At 45.5% G+C, this 12,687-nt stretch overlaps 1 protein-coding gene across 5 annotated transcripts in view; it reads right to left on the bottom strand.

Annotated features, from left to right (window-relative positions):
- NCALD (neurocalcin delta) overlaps window positions 1-12,687 on the bottom strand; it is a 163,466-nt gene that overhangs the window by 53,534 nt on the left and 97,245 nt on the right. The window contains exon 2 of one of the 5 annotated variants that reach the window (XM_036263938.1): window positions 6,363-6,518. The exons of 3 other annotated variants lie outside the window; for them this stretch is intronic. The gene's annotated coding sequence lies outside the window, so the exon portion shown is untranslated. Of the gene's footprint in view, window positions 1-6,356; window positions 6,519-12,687 lie in introns of all 5 variants that reach the window. One more of the 5 variants, XM_036263939.1, reaches the window with a different exon arrangement.

Below are 12,687 nucleotides of genomic sequence, written 5' to 3' on the forward strand. Positions count from 1 at the left end.
GTTATTTAGTCTTTGTTAAAGCAGTTGAATTAATATCCTAACGAATATATACACACTTCCCTCTTAGACCAGAAGTTTCTGGAAGCCTCTGTATTACCCCTTCCCCATCACCAAGCCCACACAGAGTAAGTGCTCACCTCATATTGTGGATGATTATACAAAGATGCAGTTAATAAAAATCCCTTTCACTCTTGTGAAGTAATTTAATACCATTGTAAGTATTATAAGATGATAAAAGGATTAACTTATAAGAAAAGCTCCAAAGTGATATCTGGCTTGGCTTCCAATGAGCTTAGAAAAAGGCAAAAGGGGAATATAACATTAACCCATTACTTTCTGAAAAGTGAACATACTTCAAAACAAGGAGATTTTGTCAGACGACTGAAGGGCATAGAGATAAGATTAACCTTTTCCTATGGTCAAGCACAACTGTGCAAATTAGCACTGGTCTACGCACACTGCTATGTGGATAAGGCCTATTTTTTAAAAATATATTTTTATTGATTTTTAGATAGAGAGGAAGGGAGAGGAAGAGAGATAGAAACACTGATGAGAGAGAAACATCGAGCCCGCAACCTGGGCATGTGCCCCGACTGGGAATCCAACTGGTGACCTCTTGGTGCATGGGACAATGCTCAACCACTGAGCCACACCGGCCGAGCAATAAGCTCTATTTTTTAATATAAAAATATGTAGATGGAAAACAGATGCCCAACAACAGTACTGCAGAAACGCACCTAACATCAGCGCTTCTTGCCGGTGACTGTCAAGCACTGTCTTAGAATAGCTTCGCTCTTACCAACTGTGTCGCCGAGGCAAATTGCGTAACGGCTGTAAGCCTCCGTTCTCTCATTTCTACAAGGGTGACTCATCCCACAAGCATTTATTGCTCATATACTACATGCCAGGCACTGTTCTAGGCATTCTACCCAGCGCAGACAGAAAAATGGCAATCGGGATAAATAAGGACACTGTGTGGTGTATAAAAGGTGAGGCGTTCTTATGGACAAAAAGAAAGAGGAGGGCAGGAGTACTGGTGGCAGCAGCGCAAACGTGCGTGCACAGCAGGTCCCATGGGCGGCAGCGATGGGAGGGGCCAGCTGCGGTGGAATTCCGGATACGTTTCGAAGGCAGAATAAACAGGATTTCCTAACAGGTGGTACGTGAGGTGTGAAAGGGTGACTACAATGTCTCTGGCTGGAGCCAGACTGGAAGAATCAGTTGCCAGCCAAAGACAGGGAAAGGTGTAGGTAGAGCAACTTTTGTCCAAAAGATCAGGAGTCCAGCTTTTGGACATGCTGGGTGTGATGGTTAATTTATGTGTCAGTTTGGGCCACAGGATGCCCAGGTATTCGTTCAGTGATTGTTCTGAGCATTCTGTGCTTTTGGATGAAGTCGACATCTGAATAGGTAGACCAAGAAAAGCAGATTTCCCTCTCTCACACAATCAGATGAAGGCCTGACTACAACAAAAAGGCTGACAACCCCCGTCCCGCCCCCCAAGTAAAAGAGAATTCTTTGTCTGCCATCAAACTGGAACACTGGCTTTTGTCCTGCCTTTAGACTCACACTGACACATAGGCTCTTCCTGGGTCTGGGGCCTGTGAGCCTTGAGACAAGAACTAGATCATCAGCTCTCCTGGCTCTCGTGCCTTTGGAGTCAGTCTGGAACTAAACATCAGCCCTCCTGGGTCTCCAGTTTGCAGATTCACCAGCAGACCGTGGGGCTTGCCTCTATCTATAACCTTTATATAAATATACACATACATATGTACATATGTCCTATCGGGTCTGTTTCTCTGGTGGACCCTGACTAACTCATGGTGCCTGAGATGCCCGACAGATACTCAAGTGGAGAGTCCAGTAAGCAGTTGGATGTGAGTCTGGAATTTGGGACTTAGTTTAGGGCTGGTAACATCCATTTGGGAATCACTGGCAAAAACAGTATTTTAAACCAGAAGACTGGGTAGGATCATTACGGGAATAAATACTGATAGAAAAGAGGAGCTGTCACCAAGTCCTGGGTCCCTGCAATGTCTAAAGATCAGGAACTTCAGACACAGAGACTGAGAAGGAGCAGCCATTGAGACAGAAGGACACCAAGGAAGAGTGTTGTCCTGAAGCCAAGTGGCAGTTATTGAGGAGGAAGGAGTAATCTCGCCTATTAAACGCTGCTGATTAGTTGCTGTCATTGATAAACGTCATTGCGTTCAGCAATACAGTGGCCACTGGTGACCTTGTAAAACAAAGGTAGCATTGGAGAGGTGAGGCCAAAGCCCACTGGAGTGGGTTTAGGAGCCAAGGTGAGGAGGGAAGTTGAAGCCAGTGAGCACGGTCTCTCTTTGGAAGAGCTGTGTTTAAAAGGGGTGCAAGAAGAAAGGACAGCAGTTGGCAGAGAAAGGGGGGGGTCAAAAGAAAGATTTTTTAAAAAAATGGGAGCGCTAACAGCATGTCATTAATAGCATCAGCTGCCATTTGCGGAGCACCTCACTGCGGTGCTAAGTGCTTTCACGTGACAACCCATTTAATCGTCCAAATGGTTTTGCAATGTAGATATTAATACCTTTGTCTTTTGTGCAAGGGAACAGATGCTAAGAGAAAGTGAGAAACTTGACAAAACCAAATCAGTCAGTGGCTCTGCCAGGGCTGAAACCCAGGTTGTTTCAAGTTGCGGGCAGGGACTCTTACCTACGACGGCGTATTTGTTGCCTCTATAACAGAGCCTGCCTCCGGCCGGGCGATCAGACCTGTGACAGCACTGGGCAAATGTCAGCTGTCAGGACTCTCATCACAGCCCGCAGGAACCTCCCAACCGTGCAGAGTACTGTGCAAAGAGATCTGCATCCTTCTCGGGCCCCAACCTTTAGGAAGGAGGCGCATGATACAACTTCCTCACAAGCACTTCTGTACACAGAACTCCACGCAAAGAGCACTTACATGACATCCAGGGAGAAGAACAAGTGATGTGCACATTCTAGTTTCAGTTTGGGCATGTCAGTGGAGAGAAGTCCTGCCTTTCTTACCTACCACACTGGTATGGATCCAAAGAGTTCCATAAGTATTTGCTGCTCCTGTAGTTGCCGCATGAACCTGAGGGGGCGCTGTTCTGGAGGCGGCTGCAGTGGGAAGAGCTCACCGCGGTCCTTGGCAATGAGAGCTCCTGGGGTCTCTGGCTGTGGTCAAACCCCAACAGGTACCAAAATCCAATATACCAAGATTAAATCAGGCTGCAATATTACAGACCCTGTTTTAAATATACATGATTTATTTTTCTCAGTGAACAGTAAGCTGCTCCTGGAATCTTTGTTTTCGCTCAGTATGAGGTTTGATTATAAAGCTGGAGGGAAATTCCCTGAACTCGGGAGACAAGGGATGTACATGTGGGGGAGGGGCGGGGAAGAGGCGAGAGCGTGTCTTCCAAACACGGCGTCCTGTGCAAGCGGACCCTGACACCTCAGGGGACAGCAAAGGAGAGCAGGTGAGGGGCTTAAGGAACCCCTCAGTTAAGAACCAGGCGCCCTGGAAACAGCCATCTCAGGGAGTGCCAGACTGACTGGAAATGAGGATCAAGAAGTCGTTTGAAACAAGCCCAAGGATAATTTGCTTAGCCTGCAGACCTCTACGTCATACACTTCGCCTTTCTCCTCACCTCCTTTACCGCTCAGTTCTCACAGGTCCTTCTAATTCCCACACGAAGAACTCCACGGCAGGCCCACGCACCCGTGTCTGCCCGCAGAGAACACTGACTGTGCTTCCAGAAAATGTTACTGCACGTCCCTCCAGCCCCCAACACAACTTATTTTCAATTATTCATAACTTTTAGGGAGAGTTTTCGCACAAAATAGCCCATATTTAGCGCAGTCACAAAGTCATTCTTTAAAATTTTTTAGGGGTCTATCCATCATCTCTGAGTTATGATTAAGGAAAACACTAGAAACCAGGTCATCAGGAAAAAAAATAAACAGTAAATTCCATTCTAAATTGGAAACAACTGGACTTCATTTATAATCTTAATTTTTTTCTGTAATTATAAAAATAATACATGCTCATTGAAAATATATTCAACCAATACAGAATAACATAAACTATCTTACAACCCCATTCCTCAAAGAGCATAATGAACAATTTATTGTATATCCTTCCAGATTTTCTTTATATGTAACAGTAAATCAATTGTAATAGAATTACTGCAAGGAATAGGTATTAAAATACATTTTAGGCAGTTGGCACATGCAATGACTGGCATAGAGTGAATATTCAATAAACATCAGTGTTTTTGTAGGTGGAATTCACTTAGTCCAAAATCATATATATAATATCTGGGGGAGGTTTTTAAAATCAAGATTTAGGATAATAATAAAGTGGATTATTAAGAATAAAGCTGAAACCACACTCTGGGATAAAATAGTATTATCCATTATTTAAGAGTAAGTCAAGCAAGCAGTTGGTGATTTATACAGCTGTAAATGTTACAGAGAACAGGTGAGTCCTGACCAGCATGGCTAAGGGAACTCCCATGGGCTGAGCTGATCAGAGCTCCTCTTCTACCCTATGATGTTGAGAAGGTCACAATCTAGACCATTCCATGCTGGGGTTGGCCTTCCCTTTCTGGGTCCTATTACTCAGTTCTCAGACTCTGCATGTGCAAATGCTGCAAGTTCAATGTAAGAGCAGAGTTCCCTCTTTTGCATGATGCTGGTGGTCTGCTTCATTTCTTAACACAGAGATGAAGGGGGTCGTTAGCTGGATCTGCAGCTCTCTCTACTCCAGTGCCCTCTGCCCTGCTGTGTCCACTCTTTACCTCTGGCGTACTGGGCAGCCCAGAGCAAGGGCAGGCCTGGTGTAAGGACCGGCCATCACCGCCACTCCTTGGGTAAGAATTAAATTCCAGGCATGTGCTAAGCATTTTGCACATTTTATTTTTGTAATCTCACTACAATTCTGGAAGTAATCATCTCTCTTTTGCAGACACAGAACTTGAGATTTTATTAAAATAAGAAACGTGTGCAACATTACAGACTCAGGAAGGGACAGATTGGGAATGTGGATCTCTTTCTTCCAGAGCCCTGGAGTTTATGTGCTACCTCTCCTGCTTTGGCTTCTGTGTCGTGAGCTCCATGTGACACTGGCAAGACTTTGGTGGGAAAGGAGCAAACATCAGTTTGGTGTCCACTGGAAGTTTCCCTTGGACCGAGCAGATTCCGAAGCATGAGTGGGCCTTCTTCTCGTAGTGGGTCTTTCTGCAGGATGGTATTTTCAAACTGACAGCCCACACCTGCAGATCGGAGCTGTAACACACTCCTTCAGCTTTGCAGGAAGACCAGTGAGAAAACTGGTCAGAAAGGGTGAATGAAGTGATCTGTGGTAGGCAAAGATGTCCATATCCTAGTCCCTGCAATGTGTGCACATGTTACCTTATATGGCAAACAAGACTTTACAGATATAACTAAGAATCTTGAGACAGTATGTTCTCCTGGATTATGCAGGGGGCCCAGTGTTATCACAAGGGTCCTGATAAGAAGGAGGCAGGAGTGGTAGCGTCAGAGGAGATGTGGCAACAGAGGCAGAGGTCAGGTGATGCGGGGAACCTCCAGATTAGAAGCTGGAGAAGGCAAGGAAACAGATTCCCACCCAGTGTCTCCAGAAAGGAACTCGGCCCCGCTGACCCATTTTAGGCTCTGACCTCCAAAACCGCACGAGAATAAATCTGATGTCTCTGGCACTAAATTTGTCGTGGTTTGTTACAGTGACCGCAGGAAACCAAAACAGTGTCCCTGTCCCAAGTATCTTATAACAGCATCGTTCATATTAAACTTGAAGTCTTATACCCAATTTACTTAAATCCTAAAACTGATGTTTCTTGGTGTTTCAAACAATCCATCGGTGACATTCTGATGGACCTGGTTCTCCCTCTTCGTAAAGAAAATGAATTAAAATACAATCGCGAGCTTTGACGTGAACACTGCACCGGCCGCTCTAGATATTTCCAAAATGAGAGAACGGCCACTTTCCTTTACCTTGGGAACTAAGGAGGCGTGCTGTCATCTGATTGACACACATTCGCGCACTGACCCACAGCTTTGCACGTCTAAACCAGGCAGGTCCGGTGGGAGGTGAATGCAAAGTCTCCTTTTTGCTGAGACACTTGTGAACATTGTCAACACCCACTGACAATAGCAACTTTCATCAGCTCAACTGTAGGAAAGTTTAAAACTCTTCCTAATGTTGATTCTAATAAAATGACGTGGGGAGAAGCGTGTCTCTGTTTACGTATATACAGTTAGAAGCACTGTGAAATCTCAAACAAAATTAGCCACCGAGCAGAAAAGGAAAATCAGATAAGCGAATTAACTCACACTCACAGGACGCTGGATGATGCTGGCCAGCGGACGGAAGGGGGAGCAGACGAGCGCCGACCGAGACCCAGCAGCCCAGGAACAGAATTCAGACAGGAGTGAAGATCATTAGCAGATCGACAAGGCTTTCGCTGTTCTTGTCATTGAGAGTGACGAAGAGTCCTGTAGTTGGAAGGTTCCTCACGTTATCATCATTATTTGAATAAGCCAGGACACATCAGATCCCAGAAATGCATGCTTCGTGGCCATACATTTCAGAGAGAAAGCGGTGGCTTTCAGGAAACCTGCTCTGTGGCTTGTGCTCTCCAGCTGGACACCGCAATCACCTGTTTCTGTGCAGATGTCAGACGGCTTTGGAATAGCCAAAGGGCATCAGTTGGTTCTCTTGTACTAATCATTTCTCCCATCAAGAACTCCAAACCCTGAACATGCTTGGCATTCTAGACTAACTCCCTTTTAAAAAATCTCATCTCGAGCTGGCATTATACTCATTAGCCAAAAGTATTGTAATTGTTATTTCTATTGGATTTTCCTCGTTACCTACAATCTCTTTGTAAACTGGTGGCTTCTTCTCTTTGATAGTTACAATTTACATAGAAAAAATCATTTTAAATGCCAGATTCCCTATACAAACGCCTTGTTGCCTTCCTGCAAGGAAGTAGGCTGGCAAATAGGTGCTATTCCTTTACCAGGAAAAAGTAAAGTTAGAGTGAGTGACTTGTCCGTGTGTGCCAGCTGTCATCTGGGACAATGGGGACTCACTTGGCAAACAGCGTAAACTTCCAAGTCTCGTTTTTTCTCCCTCAGGGCACAGGGCAGAGTCAGCCGCACTTCAGATTTCCCTAAAGTCTTGATTTCAAATAATTTTATTTTCAAACACAGTGATTCGTTTAATCTAACACTAAGTGTGGCTTAATCCTTATGTTAGTTGAAGACTGTTCATATACATGTTTAAAAAATAGAGAAAATCTTTAGACTATATGGTCATTCTACATTTATACATTATCAAGGGTAGCTAATAAGGCTTAAATTTAATCTCCCAAATCAAACGTAACTTATTATGCACAGAGTTCAGACAAATGAGCTTTTTCTTAGGCACTGCAGCTGTAGATCTGAGCTGATTTCCGGGTTCTCCTCACCAAAGCTGCTGCTTCTCCTTCAACTTACCCCCTCCAGAAAATAAAAATATAATGTGACCTGCTGTAGGGCAGGTGCAGATGGAGGGAACCCACAGGCAGCACAGGCCCTCGCTGCCATACGCGGCGGCGCTTTGGTTCAGCTGGGTCTGAGGGGCCCTCTGCAGAGCCTCAGCAGGGACCACACTGGCATCATGGTACCTCCACAGAAGTCCAGGGGAGGGAGGAGGTGAGGTGGGTGGAAACTCACTAAATGCATCCTTCCAAGAATGCACTAGCACAAAGCATAGAAGGAAGGCTTTACTTACTTGGGAAACTGCTTAAAATAAACACTACCCACAATAAAAGAATCAAAGAAAATTGCCCATTCTTGTTTCCTCTCTCTCTTCCATTTAAACTTGCAAAGCCTGTGGTTATAAAACACACCTGGGGGCAGCCTTTATTGCCACATGCCTAGATTCTCAGAAAGGCTCAGACTAGATACAAACAGGCCTAGCAGAATGTCAAAAGATGGGTCTAGTTCCTAAGGAAATCATTAAGATGATATTTTGGAGAGTTTAATTTCTGCAAACTACTTCCATGGCTGTTTTGAAGGGCGCTGGGCAGGATTATTGCGAGGTCACTTTGGATAAGTGAAAAAGAAAAGCACCAAGTTAGGCCCAGAACTGACATCTCCCAATTTTTCATCCCAAACAAGATAATCTCAGGACGCACTTTCCCCAGAAAGGATGGGTCAGTTGAGTATTTAACACCGAGGCACTATATAAGGCAGCAATTGGAGTTTGGCATGAACTAGATTATTTCATTCATCGATTCAATGAATAATCATTCCAACAGCAGGCACTGAGTCCCAATTCAGTTCCATTGAAAGGGAGAATGAGATCGGCATGGTCCTGCCTTTACACAGTTTACAGCTTCATCTCGTGACTGTCCCTCAGTGGGAGGGACTTGGGGATAAGGTCACAACCTTCACTGGGTTCTACAAACCCCTGAGAAGTAAGGAAGGGACCTTAAGGCAGAAGCACCAGGAGTTAAGATATCAAGAGAGCCATAGGAGTTGGGGATTCTTCCCAAGAAGAAAGGGTTCCATAGTCAAAACAGTTTGGAAAACACATATCACCATATCCTTCTCTTTGACATTTACAAGAAAATTAAAGGCACTGAAAAGTCCTCCAATAGAGAAACGCGTTAAATTTCATTCGCCCAGCAAATAAATATGTTTACCATGGAACATCCTATGGAACCAGCTTCCTGTGGGTCCTGCTATGCTGATTGGTCCACAGTCTTAGAGCAGAGTCCAAGGGCCCTGATTTGGAAAGTGCATTTTCCTAGCAGCACACATATGGATCAGAAAGACTGTTAAGATACTCACTTCTGGGACCTCCTAGGCTGACGCACTCTCCAAGGAGGCAGAGAATGAAGAAGGCAGGCTGTTCCGAACAGTGGCCCCTCGAAGGCTATTCCTGAAACTGCCTCCTTCAGACTTGGGCGCTGTTCCTGGTTTCTGGGTCATAGATTTTCTTAGGACCTGGCTCCATAAGCTCTGACTTTGGTAGCTCTCTGTGTCCTTCGGGTAAGTCTTATCACACCCCCATTTGGCTTCCTGGTGCCTGTTCTCAGCCTTTGGTCCAAGGACGCAGCCTGATCCTGGGCCCCACAACTTTACCCTACCCTCATTTGGCTTCCTGGTGCCTGTTCTCAGCCTTTGGTCCAAGGACGCAGCCTGATCCTGGGCCCCACAACTTTACCCTACAACTCTGAGGCCAAGGGACTCCCTTGTAAGGTTTCATCCACTCTTGCTTCCATGTCAACATATGGCTCATCACCTTAAATCTAACATGTATTTCCTTGTGAGAATTAGTTACCTTGGAGAGAGTAATGGTCCATCCCCATTTTAATCAAGAAAACATAAGTGATCCGTTGACTCTAGAAAGGCCAGAATACACTGATGTGTTATATCACATATTGTCTTGTTTTAGGTCCCAACAAAAGGTGGGTGCAGTTTTTACGTTTTCCAAATTAGAAAACTGATCATCTAAGAAGTAGTAACTTGCCCAAGGTCACAGAGCTTAAGTGACAGAGTCAGTATGACCTCCGAGTGCATGCTTCTCTGAACCAATACGCCTCCCTTGGTTGGCCCCCCAACCCCTAACTTATTCACTTTCTGAAACCACTGCCCAGGAGCATGGCACTTCTGCATGGTCATGATCCTGGGGCAGCCCAGGGTTCCCATCACCACCCCTCCTTCATCCGTCTGGTCAGCACATCATACCCTAGGTGTGTCCTTCTCTCCTTGTTTCTTCATCAGAGTGAAGCATTTCTACTGGGGTTAACTGGTAAACCACTCTCTGCTAATGTTTCCTTCTTGGTAACAGAATGCTTTAACCCAGGCTCAATGTACATGTCTCCACAGGCTCCATGTGTAGGGGCTCTAATGGTAAGATGATGAAGACCTGTGTGTGGGAGACTGTTGAGCTGGATTTGGAAGTTGAGCCAACTAAGAACCCCTGCTTACTTTGCCTGGGCCTTTAGTCTCAACCCTCCCTGTACATGAGCATCATGGAAGCTTACTATTATTATTAAATAAAAACTGTGCCCATGCTGCACCCCAAACTAAATGACTCAGAATGCCTAGGAAAGGGACCCCACTACTGGCATGCTATTGAAGTGCTCTAGGCAATTCTCACATGAGAGAAGAGATGAATACTTGGTTCCTAAACATAGGGCTGGCTGTGTAAATGGAAACGCCTTTTCTAAACTGTGATTTTTGTACATCCCAGGGAGGCCTGTGAAAGATGACAGGCATGCTTACTCGGAGGAGGAAAGAGGGCAGCAGTCATGGACCTGACTCTGATTACCACGTGCTCTTGGGACAGACCAGCTTTGGGGTTTGGTTTTCTCACTCAGTAATGAGGGATTAATACTGATTTACCTCAAAGGTAGGTAATGAGAAATGACTAATCCAGATGGCCATAGGCTATTACTTAGGCAAAGTTAAAATGCTTCCATGACAAGCAAGGGGATCTGTGGTTTGACTCATAAACACTGCTGAGAAAGCCCCAATAATTATCAATAATGAGCGGAGTGGAATGCAGTGAAGCAGACAGCACAGACTCACTAATTACCAATAGATGGCTGCTCCTCTTTCCTCCCATTAGTATCTTTCCTCTGGACAGCAATTTGGGAAAATAAATAAAAAGAAAAGGATGCAATATCTTGAAGATTCTTTGGCACACCCCACAAAACCAATGTTATCTTATTAACAAACCATTTCCTGGGAACAGGTGTGCCCCGACTTTGAAAAAAAAATGGGGACCTACAATGAAAGAAATAACTAAACAAAGTGTTCTTTCATCAAGCTTCCTTGAAATAAAAACTTCCCTTGTGCATAGTTCATTAACTTATTACCCTTGGGAAGGAAAAAAAAAAAAATCAATCCAAAATGGAGATGTAATTCTAAAATGATCATGTTAACCAGCATGAAAATTAACCAGCATGTGATTTAATTTACAAAATCTTTACAGTAACTCATGATATTTGAAGTGAGGGTTGCTCCCATAAAGCCAGAAAGACCTCTAAGAGAAAGAGACGTATTTAGGTTGCAAGCTACGGTCTTCAGGCCCTGCCCTCACCGTCTTATGGTACTGGTGATGGAGACCACGGGCAGTGCGGCAGACTCACCGCCATGGATAGAGGAGGTCTGGCCGCGGCGTGTCCGTTCTGCTAGCCAGGCTCTCCCCTCCCCAGCACCATGTGGCCAGCAGCGAGGTGAGCCTCCTCTGAACAGAACCATGTAACAGTGACACCCAACACGTGGGCATGAGCTGAGCGCTGCACTCGGCTTTCTAAGGAAGGGGACGACACTAAGGCATGCCCCTGCCCTCTATTCTTGTCAGTTTATGGTGAGCAGATACCCACATTTTACAGCCTGGATCTTGTGGAAAGTGTCCATAAATAGGATTAGGGGTAAGGCTGCCAGATGAAATAGAGGACGCCCAGTTAAATCTGAATTTCAGCTAAACTACCAGTAATGTTTTAGTATATGTCCCAAATACTTCACAAGACACACTTACACTAAATAATAATAATAATAATAATAATAATGTTTATCTGAAATGCAAATTTAACTGCGCGTCTTGTATTTTTATTGGCTAAATTTGACAACCGCACTCTAGGGGGTCTGGAGATTCTGTTGTGAGGTTGCAGAAGTAGCCCCTCCTTCGGTCGCTCCTCACAAGTGGGGAACCCGGAGCTGTTTGCAGCTGCGGGAGTGACCTGGGCTGATGACCTCCTGTTTGCGTCTGGTCTCTCTGGCCCATGGCAATATGTCCACAACAGTTGTCAGTGGTGCTAGATGGCCACGTCGGGGCTGAGGATACAGATCGTGACTTTGTAACTTACTGACCCCTAAAGGCAAGACCTGTCTTCAAGGCCTAAAGCAGCGCCTGTCTTCTAGGATCACTTGTCAGAGGTGAGAGCACAGCTTGTCTCCATGTCATGCGCTGACTGGCCACATGCTTGGCAGTCTTTCTGGAGCAGGAGATCCTCGCGGAGTGAGAAGGTTAGGATGGACAGACGGCTCACAAGCATTGGTGTGAGCTAAGAAACACCTAGGAAGTTTTTTGTTTTTTTACAGTATGTTTTTTATTGACTTTTTAGAGAGAGATAGAAACATCGATGTGAGACAGAAACATCGATCGGCTGCCTCCTGCACGCCCCCTCCTGGGGATCGAGCCCGCAACCCGGGTACATGCCCTGATCAGGAATCGAACTGGGACCTCTCAGTCGATGGGCCGACGCTCAATCCACTGAGCCACACCGGCTGGGCACACTTAGAAGTTTCATGATGAGGCAGATTCCAAGCTCCAGCCCTGATATCCAAAATTGAATCTGATTCCAAGGTTCTGAATTCAGCCTCAGAAATCTGTACCTTTTAATTACACCACTTTGATTCTGACCTCAGCAGCTGGGGGCCTGCGCTTAGGCCTTGCACCTCTCCTCTCTGGCTCTGGGGAAGATTCCAACCAAAGGCCCTTGGCAGTCCGTTTGGGGGTGCTCCTCTCCGCTGACCCAGCAGCTCAGATCCAGCTGGGACTTTGAAGAGTGAGAGGACTCTGGCTTCTCTTCCTGTGTCTCCTTCATACAGTCATCTCTCTCCTTGTGTCTCCAGCCCTGACCATAGTACGGGCTGCCAA

Source organism: Molossus molossus, unplaced genomic scaffold, assembly GCF_014108415.1.
Source record: "Molossus molossus isolate mMolMol1 unplaced genomic scaffold, mMolMol1.p scaffold_m16_p_16, whole genome shotgun sequence".
NCBI lineage: Eukaryota > Metazoa > Chordata > Mammalia > Chiroptera > Molossidae > Molossus > Molossus molossus.